The sequence below is a fragment of the Schistocerca americana genome, chromosome 8 (genome assembly GCF_021461395.2).
Source record: "Schistocerca americana isolate TAMUIC-IGC-003095 chromosome 8, iqSchAmer2.1, whole genome shotgun sequence".
NCBI lineage: Eukaryota > Metazoa > Arthropoda > Insecta > Orthoptera > Acrididae > Schistocerca > Schistocerca americana.
Window position 1 is genome coordinate 302,527,791 of NC_060126.1, and position 14,073 is coordinate 302,541,863.

The following is a 14,073-nucleotide window of genomic DNA, read 5'->3' on the forward strand; positions in this document are numbered from 1 at the left end:
GTTTCCACCTCGCTTTCGTCAGTCACAAGTACCCCTACATCGTCCGCGTAGGCTTGACATATGATCTTCTGTCCGTGTATATGTAGTCCACGGAGTTGCCGAGTCAGGGATACTAAGAGAGGTTCAAGCGCAATCGCGAAAAGCGTCATGGACATGGGGCAATCTTGTCTTACCGAAGTCTGAATATTGATCGGGTGACTGAGTTGTCCGTTGACACTGATTCTTGACGTGCTATTCGTCAGTATGTTTTTCACGGAGGCTATAATTTTCTGGGGGAAGTGCATGGATGTCATATACCGGAACAGGTACGAATGATTAACTTTATCAAAAGCTTTTTCAAAGTCAAGCGGCATCAGAGCACAGCGAATGTTGCAGGCTTCCAATATCGCTATAATGTCTCTGTAGTTGCATAAGGTCTGAAATATCGTTCTATCCTTTCCCACACTTGTCTGGTAAGCTCCTGTCACTGTACGAATAAATGAATTGAACCTTTGCATCATGATACGGGCGAAGATTTTATAATCACTATTGAGAAGTGTTATGGGTCGAAGATTCTCCACAGTTTTGCCTCCCGGTGTTTTGGGGACTAAGACCACTGTACCTTCACAGAATACCTTCGGAAGGTCAGTGTCGGCATTTAGTATTTCATTGCAGACGAGTGTCAATTTTGCAATTATCTGTTCGCGAAAAGTTTGATAAATTCACCGGGTAGCCCATCTGGTCCAGGTGATCTATTCTTTGGGCTCCTCGAGATGGCATCTTCGACGTCTTCGTCCGTTATTCTTGCTGCGAGCACATCAGCTTCTTCTGGAGTGAGTCGCTCTGTCGTCCTAGCAGTGAGAGCTTGCTGCGCTGTTTCATCTATCTGTGTATTGGCCAGCAATTCACTAAAGTGTCGATGGATCTCGTCTCGTATTGCAGCTTGATCTGTCAAGAGTCTCCCGTCTGAAGTTTTGAGTTCCGTCAGAATTTTCCGTTTTTGTCTTTTGTTCTCTTGGAGGATGTGGTACATCGATGTTGTTTCTTCTCGTGTACCGTTCTGCAAACGCGTTCGTGTTTTACAGCCTTCGAGATGGTGTCTCTGCAGGGTGAGCAATTTTGCTTTTATTCTGTTGATTTGCCCATAATTTGTTATGACTGTAGCATCCCGAAAGCACAAATCTCTCAGACAGCTGAAGTAAAAGTCTAATGCCCGCTTCCGCCAGGCGACTTTTTCACGGGAGTAGGTTTTCGTTGTCTTTATTATTGCGGGCTTCGCGCAGTTTAGCCACCAATTCAGCACCGTACCATACAAGTGGAACTTCCTTTCACATTCTGCCCAAGTGGTGTGGAAGGCGGCGTGACATCCAGGATCCGAAAGATGAGCAACGTTTAGCTTCCACTGACCTCTCGCCCTGTACGTTCCTTGTTTCTCTAAATTTATCGTACATATGTACGCGATATGATCAGAGAAAATAGTGGGCCACAGCTCGGACTGTAAAACGTGTCTCCTTAAATTGGACGTTGCGTAAATTCTGTCGATACGACTGGCAGAATGGCTGGTGATATAGGTGAAACCTAGCCTATCACCGTGTTTTAGTTCCCAAGTACCAAACAGATGGAAGTCTTTGACGATGTTCTCCAGCTCCAGAGATTTGTTAAAATTTGGCGTCTGATCTTTGTGACTCAGCACGCAATTAAAGTCACCCGCAAATATTATTTGTTCAAATCGCACCACGAAAAGGGGGGGGGATGTCCTCCATGAAAAATTCGGCCCTGCGGCGCTTGTTTCCGGTTCCTGACGGGGCATATATGTTGATAAACCTGGTGTTGTTTATCGTGACAGCGAGACCTCTACTGTTCGGCAGCTTCGCCACGTCTGTAAGTAGGATCCCCTCTTTAGTCATAATCGCTATACCGAGGGTATTGTCATTGCCAGGATTGATGACGGCGTTGTAGCCAGTGATGTCGTCCAAACGGATAGCCGTTACTTCTTGCAGCATTAAGATGTCAATATCCGCGGCGTACAGAAAATCTTGGAGATTTCTCAGATTGAGGGTGCTGCTAATTTTATTTATATTCAAGGTCGCAATTCTGTACGCCTGCAAGGACGTCATGTCGACTATACCGTGTCAGGTGGGATACTGGTTGCCAGATGAAGTGGATGTTTGCTCCACTTAGAAGAAGTCGGCATCATCATCTGCTGCACGAGCGTCTTTGATGGTGGTTTGTTGCTGGGTGGACACATCCTGTCGACGGTCGGGTGCCGTCCGACCTGAATGTTGTGGTATGTCAGCCATCTCTGCATCATGGCTTTGCTCCTCCATGTCATCCGCCCAGTCTCGCGTGCACGTAACTTCCCGCGTGTCCGTTTTTGGTACACGTGGAGGGTCCTTCGGACCTGCTGTATCGTCTGGAATGTGGATTCCATGGTCGGGTTCAGTGTCCTCATTTCGGGTCTTCGTTTTTGTTGTTCGATCTCCCAGAGGAGTTCCCTGTGTCGTCTCCGCCAGTTCTTGGACTATCTGTTTCGCCTTTTCACGCAGGATTGGCGCGAGTTCTGCTGCTCCCTGACGGGCTATTCGACGTTTCTTCCGTTTCTTTGGTGAAACAGTTGTAGGCTGCTGGTCATTATCCTCCGACGTGGCAACCGTGTCCTCTTTGTGTTGCCCGACTTCTTCGAGTGGTTTGCACGTGCCTTCTTCTGCCGTCTTAGCCTGGTCTTGTTCTGCACGCCTGTCAGTTTCCTCGTCTTGTGAGTGTGCTGGACTTGTAGCTTCTGTGCTGCTAGTATCCATGGCTACGTTACCATCGGGAACGTCGGCATAAGCAACTACCGGTCTGTCGAAACACATGTCTGGGGCGACGTCACTGCGAATTGCGGCGGCGTACGTCACGGGTAGCGTGGCCATCTGACTAGGTGGGTCTCGCTCCCCAGTCGGCAGTTGCATCACACGCCGTTGAACACACCGCGCGCGGACGTGTTGGGTCGAACCTCAACCCGAGCAGGTTCTCGGCTGGCCATCGTAAATGATGATCGATCGATATCCACCATTCCAGAGATACGATGGGATATGTTTCAGCATGTCAATCTTAACTTGCATGACTCCAGTTTATACTGGATACTTCTGCAAGCTAGACCATTTTTCAGCGACATTGCTGATAATGGCGCCATAGTCCCTCAGTTTGTTGTTAATCTCCTCGGGCGTTATTTCAAAGGGGAGCTCAAAGATTCCAACCGTTCTTATTCCCATTCCGTCACGCGAAACCGTGACCTGCCCTATGTGTCCGTCTGAATGTTTGAATTTTGCCACCCCACCACATGCTTCTACAATTTGGTCGCACTTGTCAGAACTGGATAACTTAAGGAACACAGTCGGACTGACAATCGACAGGTGAATTCCAACCAATTCATCCACTTTAATCTAAAAAGTTTCTTCCATAAATGCCTCAACTTCGTAAGATTTCGGTCGGGCGTAGTTCGGATCGAAAATCAACTTCAAAGTATCGCGTCGCGTTGTCTGTTCCATTATGTCATTCTAGAAATGTGATCGTGGCCTATGACTAACGCAGAAAGCGCGCACTCACCACACAGCGCCGGCCGCTCGCAGCGACGATGTAAACAACGCAACAGCCGCTCCGCACGTCCACACAGCACGGCCGCCGGCGGCGGAATGTGACCACTCGGGCCGGCTGACCTGTAAGACGGCGGACACATTGGCACTTCCGAGAACTGGCCACTCTGCGAAAAAATAACAGTAAGTACCAACAGGAAAGATGGATTCTGAAAGTTCAAACCGAACATTATTTCGGGCCTTCATATCGAAGATTCACACAGCCCTCTGGGAAGCTACACCTGGTTACAGATCTCTTATCTTGTTAAAAGGTTTCAGTTAACAAATCTATGTCTTTCCGACAGAAAACGGCCATCTCAAGTCCTTCCTGGAGGGCATGGGGTGAGAGGGAACGGAATGCTCATTCGTTTATCTGAAACTGCGACATCGCCTCAGATTCTGAAGAATTTTATGTTAGTCAACTCCTCTCAAATGGATTCTTATCTTTCGATAACCAGCTCCAAGCGAGCACAAAAAGAGAAATGACCGAAAAATCAATAAAAGGAGTAATCGCTGAAGGTACTGAATTTCGATATCAGGTACTATACGCACCGTCAGTAATCGACTATTTTCAGAAGAGTATGAGCATAAAATACTCTGAAATATGTTGGGGCCACCTAACTGGCCACCTAATAGTATTTGGATCATTCCTTACTCTCCAAGAAAATGAAACTGATTTTCACGTGGGTCTTATACAAGAGAAGACGAAATCTATGAAACTGTTGCTATAACTCTCAGCAAACCTCATCAGGTCTCCTTTGCAGAAGTCTTAATAAACTGTGGTTCAATGATACTTATCACAGGGAAATGTGTGACATGTATAGACTGAGAAGCATTTGCTGGCGAAACGTGGATAATATACACCTGAGGAATAAGAGTGTTAGTGTAAGAAATGAAACTCACCTGTTAACAAAGCAATAAATAACATATGTTATAATAATATTCTTATAGAAAAACCGGACTGAATTGAAATTAATACATGGAGACATTTAGCAAAAGACATCAAAATCTTTGTATAAACTGCAAAAAAATATACGTAAAAGTTGTTTTATGGAATAATTTTCTAACTACAGAATTTTAAAGACAAAAAAACTCTTATTTATTTCAGATTTTTGCATGATAGTCAACAAACATAGGACTGCATCTGCAGAAAACCTAAATAGCGAAACTATAAAACCGGAAAACGACACACGATGTAGAGTTTATATTTCAATAAAACTAATTGAACACAACAAAAAGCTTACGAAATGAATGCATGATAAAATAACAAAAGGAGATGAAAGAAGTTTGACAACTGGAAGAAGACTATTTATCAGAGTTTAAGACATAGCAGTTTTTCGTTAATTATCAACTTAACTAGAACCAGTTCATTTAAGTCAGTCCTTGGAACAAGAACCATACATTTCTTTTTGAATGATTAGTTATGTCATCCTTCTTTCACTTCTAACTGTTTGATGCAGTTTTCATTAATAGAAGCTGTCTCAGGAGCAATGATTTGTTTTTCCTCTTACTTAAAATACAATCCGCCGATAGTTCGTTCTTGATCACATTATCCACCTACTATAATTCTTTAAAAGTTAAAAGTTTAGCATACAGACATACCTTAAAGAAAACTTTCGCTTCCTTAATGAAATTATTTCATTTAAATAGCTCGAACGTGCGATTCAAAAAGAAATTTTGTATTTATTTTCACCATCATTAAAACGCAACGTCAGCTTTTAATAACCTGTGTGGAGAATTCAAATCGAATTCAATTTCAAATAAGAAAACAGAATACCCTAATTTGTCTGATTTATAGTTCATAAATCACAAGTATTTTCAGAAAAAACTAATTAAGGTAATTTATTGTGTTATGTACTGGCTGTCGATAAGTAATAAAACTGTTATTACGCCTTTAGGCGTATAAATTGTAAGTAAGAGGAATCACGTAACGCTGATATAGGTAAGAATTTGTGTTGGCAATAGAAAGAGAGAGACTTGGGAACCATTATAGACCCACGGAATGTGTCAGCGAGAAGTAAACCCTAAAAATAAAAGTTGTAAGTTAAAAAATAAGTGAATGGGGAAAGCATACTATATGTGTAATAGGCTCAAGTCAGCTAAGGCCATGAATGTCAGTAACACAATTAAAATCCTTCTGTATTAGTTTTAAAACTGAAATTCAATAATGTAACGAAACTTACTCTCTAGAGGAGTTTTGTTGGGAAGTATCGAAGGACATGTTACAAAGGTTAAGTCTAACAATTATTTGGAAGACTGTAATTTGCACTGTTTGTAAGGGTGATTGAGTAAGGGAGGTATTCATTACGTGTTGTCTGTATTTAAAGTTACATGTGGAACAGAAATGTAATTGCAGGGACGAAACAGCTACAACTGACTTATCATCAGTTGCTTTTAAGAAAAATGAAAAAAAAATCGATAAGGAAAAACGATTTCCTAAGAAGAGAGCCCATCTTGAATCCTGCGTGATGAAGTCATTATATCAACAATAATAATAATAACAGTTAGTTTTATTACGATTATTATAATACACCTTTGATGCAACAATTGTGGTTCTTGGAGCCATGATTATTTTTTGTTTTTCATCCAGAGCAACTTACATGCTACAGCAGACAGCCGACGTTACAGATAATTGTTGATCAATTTTTGTGAGTAAGGAAAACTGCCAAGTGTCTGTCTGAATAAGGCACTACCATCCATTGAGTCCCTAAGTCTAGCTGACGTGGAACCAGCAGAACATGCTACGACTGATTGTTTGCTTGTGTATAGCTTCTGCGCCAAAGTGTAGACAATGTTGAACCGTGTGTGAGGTTTTCATATGTTTTCTGCCACTGTAAATAATTCACCTTTACTGTTCGGTGACAAAGATGCATCAGCGCGGTGCACGGGTGGTGGATAAAATCCTTGACACTGTGTTTAATGTAATTTGTGGTGCGCTTGGTAGTCAATCAACTGTGCGGCGCTTGGGCGTTTTTGTTAGTAGCATAGCAGCGTGCAGTTGAGTTTCAGAGAAGGAGATCTGATATCTGTGAATCTATGAGATATCATCTTGAATATTTTATTATGGGGACGAAAAGTTATGTGTAAAAATATTTTCTTGAATGTGTGGAGAGAGAAGATTTGTGAACGAATCTTTCTATGTAACCAGTCCACACCAGAGTTAAATGTTTGCTTGTCAGAAGTATTAAATGAAGGAACCTTTGTCCCATAGCTAACTAAAAATTTTCATTATTAGTGTTAATTTAATCTCTTTGTATTCATTATGTAACAAATAACGCTACTGATTTAAATGTCGGTAATTTTTGTAATGAGTGAATTTAATAATTGTTAGAGTCTTAGCAAAGAAACATTTAGCTGTCAGTAGATTATTTTTCTTTTTTTAGCTTCTGTATTTGCTGATTTAGTATATCTCACTTTGCATTTTCGTGAGGAAACGGTACGTAGCCAGAACTTTCAGGTGTTGTGCAAAATAAGCAGATTACTTTACAGTGAATAGTGAAGATAATCTTAAACATTCACTTTCTTCGGAGCTGAGCAGAGTTTCATTCTGTGTATACCTCAAGTCAGACATTGCATTTTATGTTACGCAACTTTCATAAAGTACTTCATTACTGATTTTCAGTTAAACAGTAGTCGTTGAACACACAATTAGTTTCTTTTGGGATGTAATTAGATCTATTTTCATTATTCAAATCCTGCATTTTACTAAGAGCAAAGTTTAGTTTCACGACATTGTTCTCATGCGCAGTACAGGGCCAACCAACAGTCAGTATACGACATCTTAAGGACACGTTACATGAGGAGAAACTGTTTTGAAAAAGAATATTCAGTATGTCATTCATATATAAATTACATAGAAGTCTTGCACTTCTTACACATGTCAGAGTTTCGGCTCTAGACTCTACTTTAATACGCTATATTTTTTATCCCATTTTAAATGTGCTGTAGTCGTTTCCTGCAATTACAAAAATTACTACAGAAAATTAAGGTTTTGCCGAACGTGAAAATACGTTCCAAGGAACAACATGGTCGTGAACGTTGAAAGAAATACTGGATTGAAATTTAAAAGCATTGTAATCGAGATATCTTGTCAATACTGTATTTAACTGTCCATCTGATACACCATTACTCTACTACACCTCTACAATAAATAAGTAGAATGAAATTAAACAGAACTACTATCAAAAACGAAATATCAGCTAAACATATTTTGAAATAGAAGCTACTGGAGAGGAACACAAATTTCCATTTTCAAAACTACTAATATTGCGAAGACTTTAAGGTAAATCGGCCAATTAGCAAGTGTTACATGTTGCATGGTTAATTATCTTCTTTTTAAAGGTTCGAGATAGTGCACGACCGACGAATTACCGCTTAACTGTTCACATGTTATACAAATGCTTCTAACGGCAATGATTACCTGCTACAAAATTCTGCACCTGAAGAAGTAACAATATATTCAACGTCGCTTTAAGTTATTACAGAGCCCTTAAATGCCTGGGATGTCAAAACACCGACGGAAATGGAATCGCAACACCAATAAGATGTTGTGCTACGAATACGAGAGTTGATCGACGTCTTTCTACATCCGAAAGGTGATGTATATTCTAATTTCACTCCAGCCGCATCAGAGCGGCGCTAGTAACTATGAGAATGAAAATCAGGCTTGCTTTAAATAAGCTGTTAGCTTAAGGTGTCTGCGAGATTGGACGTAGTTAGTTGATGTTAGCCAAGAATGCCTTTAAGGTGACAAGGACGCCTTTATCAACACCTCACTGAACTTGAACAGGGTCGAGTAATAGCGCTAAGACAAGCTGGATATTCATTCTGTGATATTGCAAGAAGATTTGGCAGGAATGTGGCCACTGCACATGACTGCTTGGAGCGGTCGTCATGCGAATGTGCTGTCGCAAGAACACCGAGCTCGAGGCGACCACTTGACACTACAGAGAGGGAAGACGATCGTGTTCTATATATGGCTCTGGCACATCTTACTGCATCTGCAGCAGCTGTCTGAGCAGTTGACACCACGGTGACAGAAGGAACTGTTACAAACTGATTAATTCAGGGACAGCTCCGAGCCAGATGTCCTGTACCGTGCATTCCACTGACCTCAAACGACCGCCATTTGCCACTTCAGTGGCCTCCAGCGAGAGCTCATTGGAGGGCCTGGTGTAGGTCTGTTGTCTTTTCTGATGAAGGCGGGTTCTGCCTCGAAGCCATTGTTGGCCGTGTGTTGGCTAGGAGGAGGCGAGTTGAGAGATGGCAACTAACCTGTCTACTTGGTAGACATACTGGACCTACACCTGGAGTTAAGATCAGGGGTGCGATTTACTGTTACAGCAGGAGCACTCTCGTGATTATCCTAAGCACCATGATTGGAAATCTGTACGTCAGTCTTGTCATTCGACTTGTTGTCTTGCCAGTTTGACATTGGTGTTGCAATTTTTTCCGCCAGTGTATTTAGAAACGATGCAGAAATGGGAGACCTCATGTGTATCAACAACCTGCACTCCGACTTCAGGCCACAAGTGGCCCATCGGAACCATCCGACCCACGTGTCATCCTCGGATGAAGATGTGGATAGGAGGGTTGAAAAAATGGCTCTGAGCACTATGCGACTTAACTTCTCAGGTCATCAGTCGCCTAGAACTTAGAACTAATTAAACCTAACTAACCTAAGGACATCACACACATCCATGCCCGAGGCAGGATTCGAACCTGTGACCGTAGCGGTCGCGCGGTTCCAGACTGAAGCGCCTTTAACCGCACGGCCACACCGGCCGGCACGGATAGGAGGGACTCTCCCGGTTGTTATGATGGTTTTTCTTTGACCGGAGCCGCTACTATTCGGCAAGTAGCTCCTCAATTGGCATCACAAGGCTAAGTGCACCCCGAGAAATGGCAACAGCGCATGGTGGCCCGGACGGTCACCCATCCAAATGCCAGCCACGCCCTACAGCGCTTAACTTCGGTGACCTGACGGGAACTGGTGTACCTACTGTGGCAAGGCCGTTGCCCTCAACAACAACCTAAATAGTAGAAAATTATGGCGGTCTCCTTCGTGTGATTCTATAATTAATCCCTAGACTGAAGACAGGCTAAAACTGGCTCAAATGGCTCTGAACACTGTGGGACTTAACATCTGAGGTCATCAGTCAGCTAGAACTTAGAACTACTTAAACCTAACTAACCTAAGAACATTACATACATCCATGCCAGAGGCGGGATTCGAACCTGCGACCGTAGCGGTCACGCGGTTCTAGACTGAAGCGCCTAGAACCGTTCGGCCACACCGGCTGGCCCTTCAAAAACGCATTATGTTTTCCTAGGTACACTATCCTATAGTTATAACACTTTTTCCTATTATGTAGTAACTAAACCAAACATCAATGTCTCTCATTGGTGTGCTAGTTCTTATGCATATCAAAACAATATAACATTCGTAAAATAAGGAGAGACATGAACAGCCCGAATAACTTCGTGCGTTGCTGAGTTGACACCAACATTGCCCGAAGAAGTGATCCGTTCCGGCAGCTAGTCGTGGGGTGCACTTGTTACAGGGAGAAGTGAAGTTGTCGTTGGTGCGAGTCTGTGAGAAACGGAGACCGATTACCTTAGGAAAGTTATCTATTGTTCATTGTGTGTTATGTGTGTATTTCTAATATATGTATAAATTTCCGTGTTCATTATAGAATGGGCATCGGACTGAATACACGACTTTGTGACAATTGCGATTTTTTACATTTTGACTACCACCAATAAAAAATAAAATATTCACATCATAAGGAGGTGAAGGATAGATTAAAAAAAGAACAAAATGTTCCGTGGTCCTGTTGCGATTCGATTCTGTGACGTATCAGTTTTCCAGACGCGCATTTAACCCCTGGAACACCGGAACAGAATAATGAAATACGTCAGTATTTTCGATTAGGTACCAGTCACGTCAATGTTGTTGTTTCACCTAAGCAATGAAAATAGTGAAAGCCATGTGATTTGACTTGCTGTAAAAAGCCCATTTTCTGAGTAACAAGAGATGAGATGATTGTACGATTAAGAAAGACTGAACGAACAATACGCATGTCGCTAAGAGTACTATTGTTTGCACGTGTACACAATTTCCCTCGTTTCAGTACATTTAAGAGCTCATGGCAGTGGAACATGAACTGTCAACGTTCTCGATAAAGAGTGGTTATCAGCACGTTGCAGCCCTTCTACTGAGGTAAATAAGGTTACGGAGATATGTAAATGGAGTATAATTACCCCCGTTTCGCGTTATCAGTAGTAGATAAGTACAAGGTTTAGATACTTGAGCAAGTCAGTATTGTTAACAGCTCACCCACGTTCTGAGAGTCACACAGATGATAAATATGAGCCGAAGGCAGTGCTGAAAGAAAGATAATACACTCAGGTTTTACGTCCCGCCAATGGTGAGCCCATTGGCGAAGTACGAGGTGTAGTCACAAAGTTTTAATTATCACATCAAAACTATCAAACTATGACTATGAACCTTGATGTTGTAAGGCAAAATTTGATAATCAAAGTAAGTTACCTATTGGACTGGTCATGTACAAAATGACTTGAGCTAATGTATGGTAATAAAGCGACATCTTCTACACCTTTCCGCAACGGTTCGTCTTCACAGCCCACGGTTACCGCGTCAGTAGCTTTCCGTAGTATACTTCGGTGTTTTCCCTTAATGAGCGTAACATGTTAGCACCACAACATGGCAGTCACAAAAAACACACAGCATCAGCTAGCCGATGGTGAATCCACGTGTTAACACAGCTTGCTGTACTACTCTCTCTCGGGGCAAGAATGGTACATCCAGCACTCGACAATGGTGACCAGGCGGTTAAATAAGTCACCAGCGTGACAGAGTTACAATATTAAATTCGCTGCCTTTGTTCGATGGCATTTTTTAAACACATAAAGTTCATCTGAACATTGCAGTAATTATCGAAAGAACACGGAAATTCCACTTTAAATATAACTTCATTCGTAACGGGAAAATGGCGCTTTGCGCCGAAAATGGGTGTCGCATGAAAACGTGACAAGCTATGATTGTGTGGGTTGACTCACGCTTCACGTTACAAAAACAAAATTGGAAATGTGTGCCGAAATATGACATAAAATCACCTGACGACTTTTAGGAGGGACATCCTGTATACTGTACATTGAAAATCTGAGCCGGCCGGCGTGGTCGAGCGGTTCTAGGCACTACAGTCTGGAACCGCGCGACCGCTACGGTCGCAGGTTCGAATCCTGCCTCGGGCATGGATGTGTGTGATGTCCTTAGATTAGTTAGATTTAAGTAGTTCTAAGTTCTAGGGGACTGAAGACCTCAAAGTCCCATAGTGCTCAGAGCCATTTTCATGAACGTCTTCAAGGGGCTCACTCCGATAGTGATGAGACTGTGGAAACAGAGGTGAGGTTAAGGCTCTGTCAGCAAAGTGAAGCATTGTATAGTGACGGTATCAACAGTCTGGTCTCTCTCTGGGAGAAACGTATTCGTCGCCAGGTTGACCATGTTGAGAAAGAAACATGTATACATGAAGAACAAAGAAATAGAATTGTAATAAAGGGTATTTTTTTCATTGATTTAATAGTTTTCGCACAAAAATTTCGGAGGCGTTACTGTTCAGCACTCGATCATATAAAGTATCACTTTCACGTAACTGGTTGAAGAGCTTGATCATTACCTGCCGAGATGGTTGACGTCTATTGGTATGTCTTGAAGCACACACCGTATAAGAACCAACTGCATTCTTCGTAGACGCTCCATACACTATGAGCATGTCGGCTTTTCTGCGATGCTAAATCCCATCGTCCACTGACGGCCTTCTGCTTGGATTGTCACATACTAACTGACTAGCTATTCGCAATGCACTCAAGGAACACACAAGTACATAAGCAAAAATAACAACAACGTACCTAACAAGTACGCAGGTTCCATAGCACAAAGAAGTGTCAGTGTGGAAAGTTGAAAACAGGATATCTTGTAAACGACTCGGACTAGAACTCTGCAACAAACACCAGTGATATTATAATGTACCCTCCTTTTCGTTTTTTGGTTTCAATATTTACGGTTCAAGTTCTGTGTCATTCACCAGAGTATACAGGGCGTACCCAATAAAAGCGCAGATATTTTTATACATGGTACTTTAGTGTGTACACGCATTAATGTGTTTGTTGATTTATCTCTGTATCGAACAGACTTTCTACGAACACAACAGATAATTTACTACCTGATATTTTTGCGTACAGTTATAGCTACATCACTAAGTAGACCACGCCTGCCTGTGCGGAGTTACCGTTTTACGTCTAAGCGTCACACTTCAACACCTGACTTGCTGTGCAGGGGAAATTACTCATTAACGGCTTGCTTTTGCCACTTCTGCGTGAAAATACTAAACAACCTAAGACATACTACTAATATCTATAATTGTTAACCTGCAAATGATGAAATACTGATGTAACGTTGTTCAGTAGATAATATTCAGTCAGAAATAACTGTGCTTAGACCAGGTCCACCCCCTTGTATATATATATATATCTCAGGTGATCAAAAAGCCAGTATAAATTAATAAACCGCGGAATAATGTAGACAGAAAGGTAAATATTGACACACATGCTTGGAATGATATGAGGTTTTATTAGAATAAAAAAAAAGTATTGTTAGATTCGTGAAAGATCTCTTGCGCGCGTCGTTTGGTGATGATCGTGTGCTCAGCCGCCACTTTCGTCATGCTTGGCCTCCCAGATCCCCAGACCTCAGTCCGTGCGATTATTGGCTTTGGGGCTACCTGAAGTCGCAAGTGTATAGTGATCGACCGAAATCTCTAGAGATGCTGAAAGACAACATCCGACGCCAGTGCCTCACCATAACTCCGGACATGCTTTACAGTGCTGTTCACAACATTATTCCTCGACTACAGTTATTGTTGAGGAATGATGGTGGACACATTGGGCATTTCCTATAAAGAACATCACCTTTGCTTTGCCTTACTTTGTTACGCTAATTATTGCTATTCTGATCAGATGAAGAGCCATCTGTCGGACATTTTTTGAACTTTTGTAGTTTTTTGGTTCTAATAAAACCCCATGTCATTCCAAGCATGTTAGTCAATTTGTACCTCTCTATCTACATTATTCTGTGATTTATTCAGTTTTCAAATTTATACTGACATTTTGATCACCCGATATATACCAAGACAAGAACTGCATGGGGTCTTAATTAAATAAAATGCAAATATTTCTTAGTAGCTGTATGTCCTGTTACGAAGTCTCGTAACTGGTTGGACCTGAGTAGTATTAGTACGCAATCTGACTGCAGTGAATAACAATAAAGAATGAAGGGAATTTTTCGTTAACACAATTGATTAATTAAGTCCCCAACAGCTATAAAAGCTACGAAACAACATTGCATTAATGTAACTCTTCTGTGTGTGGAAGTGTGATTCAACGTACATATGTGGCA

The 14,073-nt window shown here is 41.9% G+C and overlaps 1 pseudogene; it reads right to left on the reverse strand.

Moving 5' to 3' along the window:
- Window positions 1-9,495: 9,495 nt before the first annotated feature.
- On the reverse strand, window positions 9,496-9,613 carry LOC124546327 (annotated as a pseudogene).
- Window positions 9,614-14,073: the final 4,460 nt, after the last annotated feature.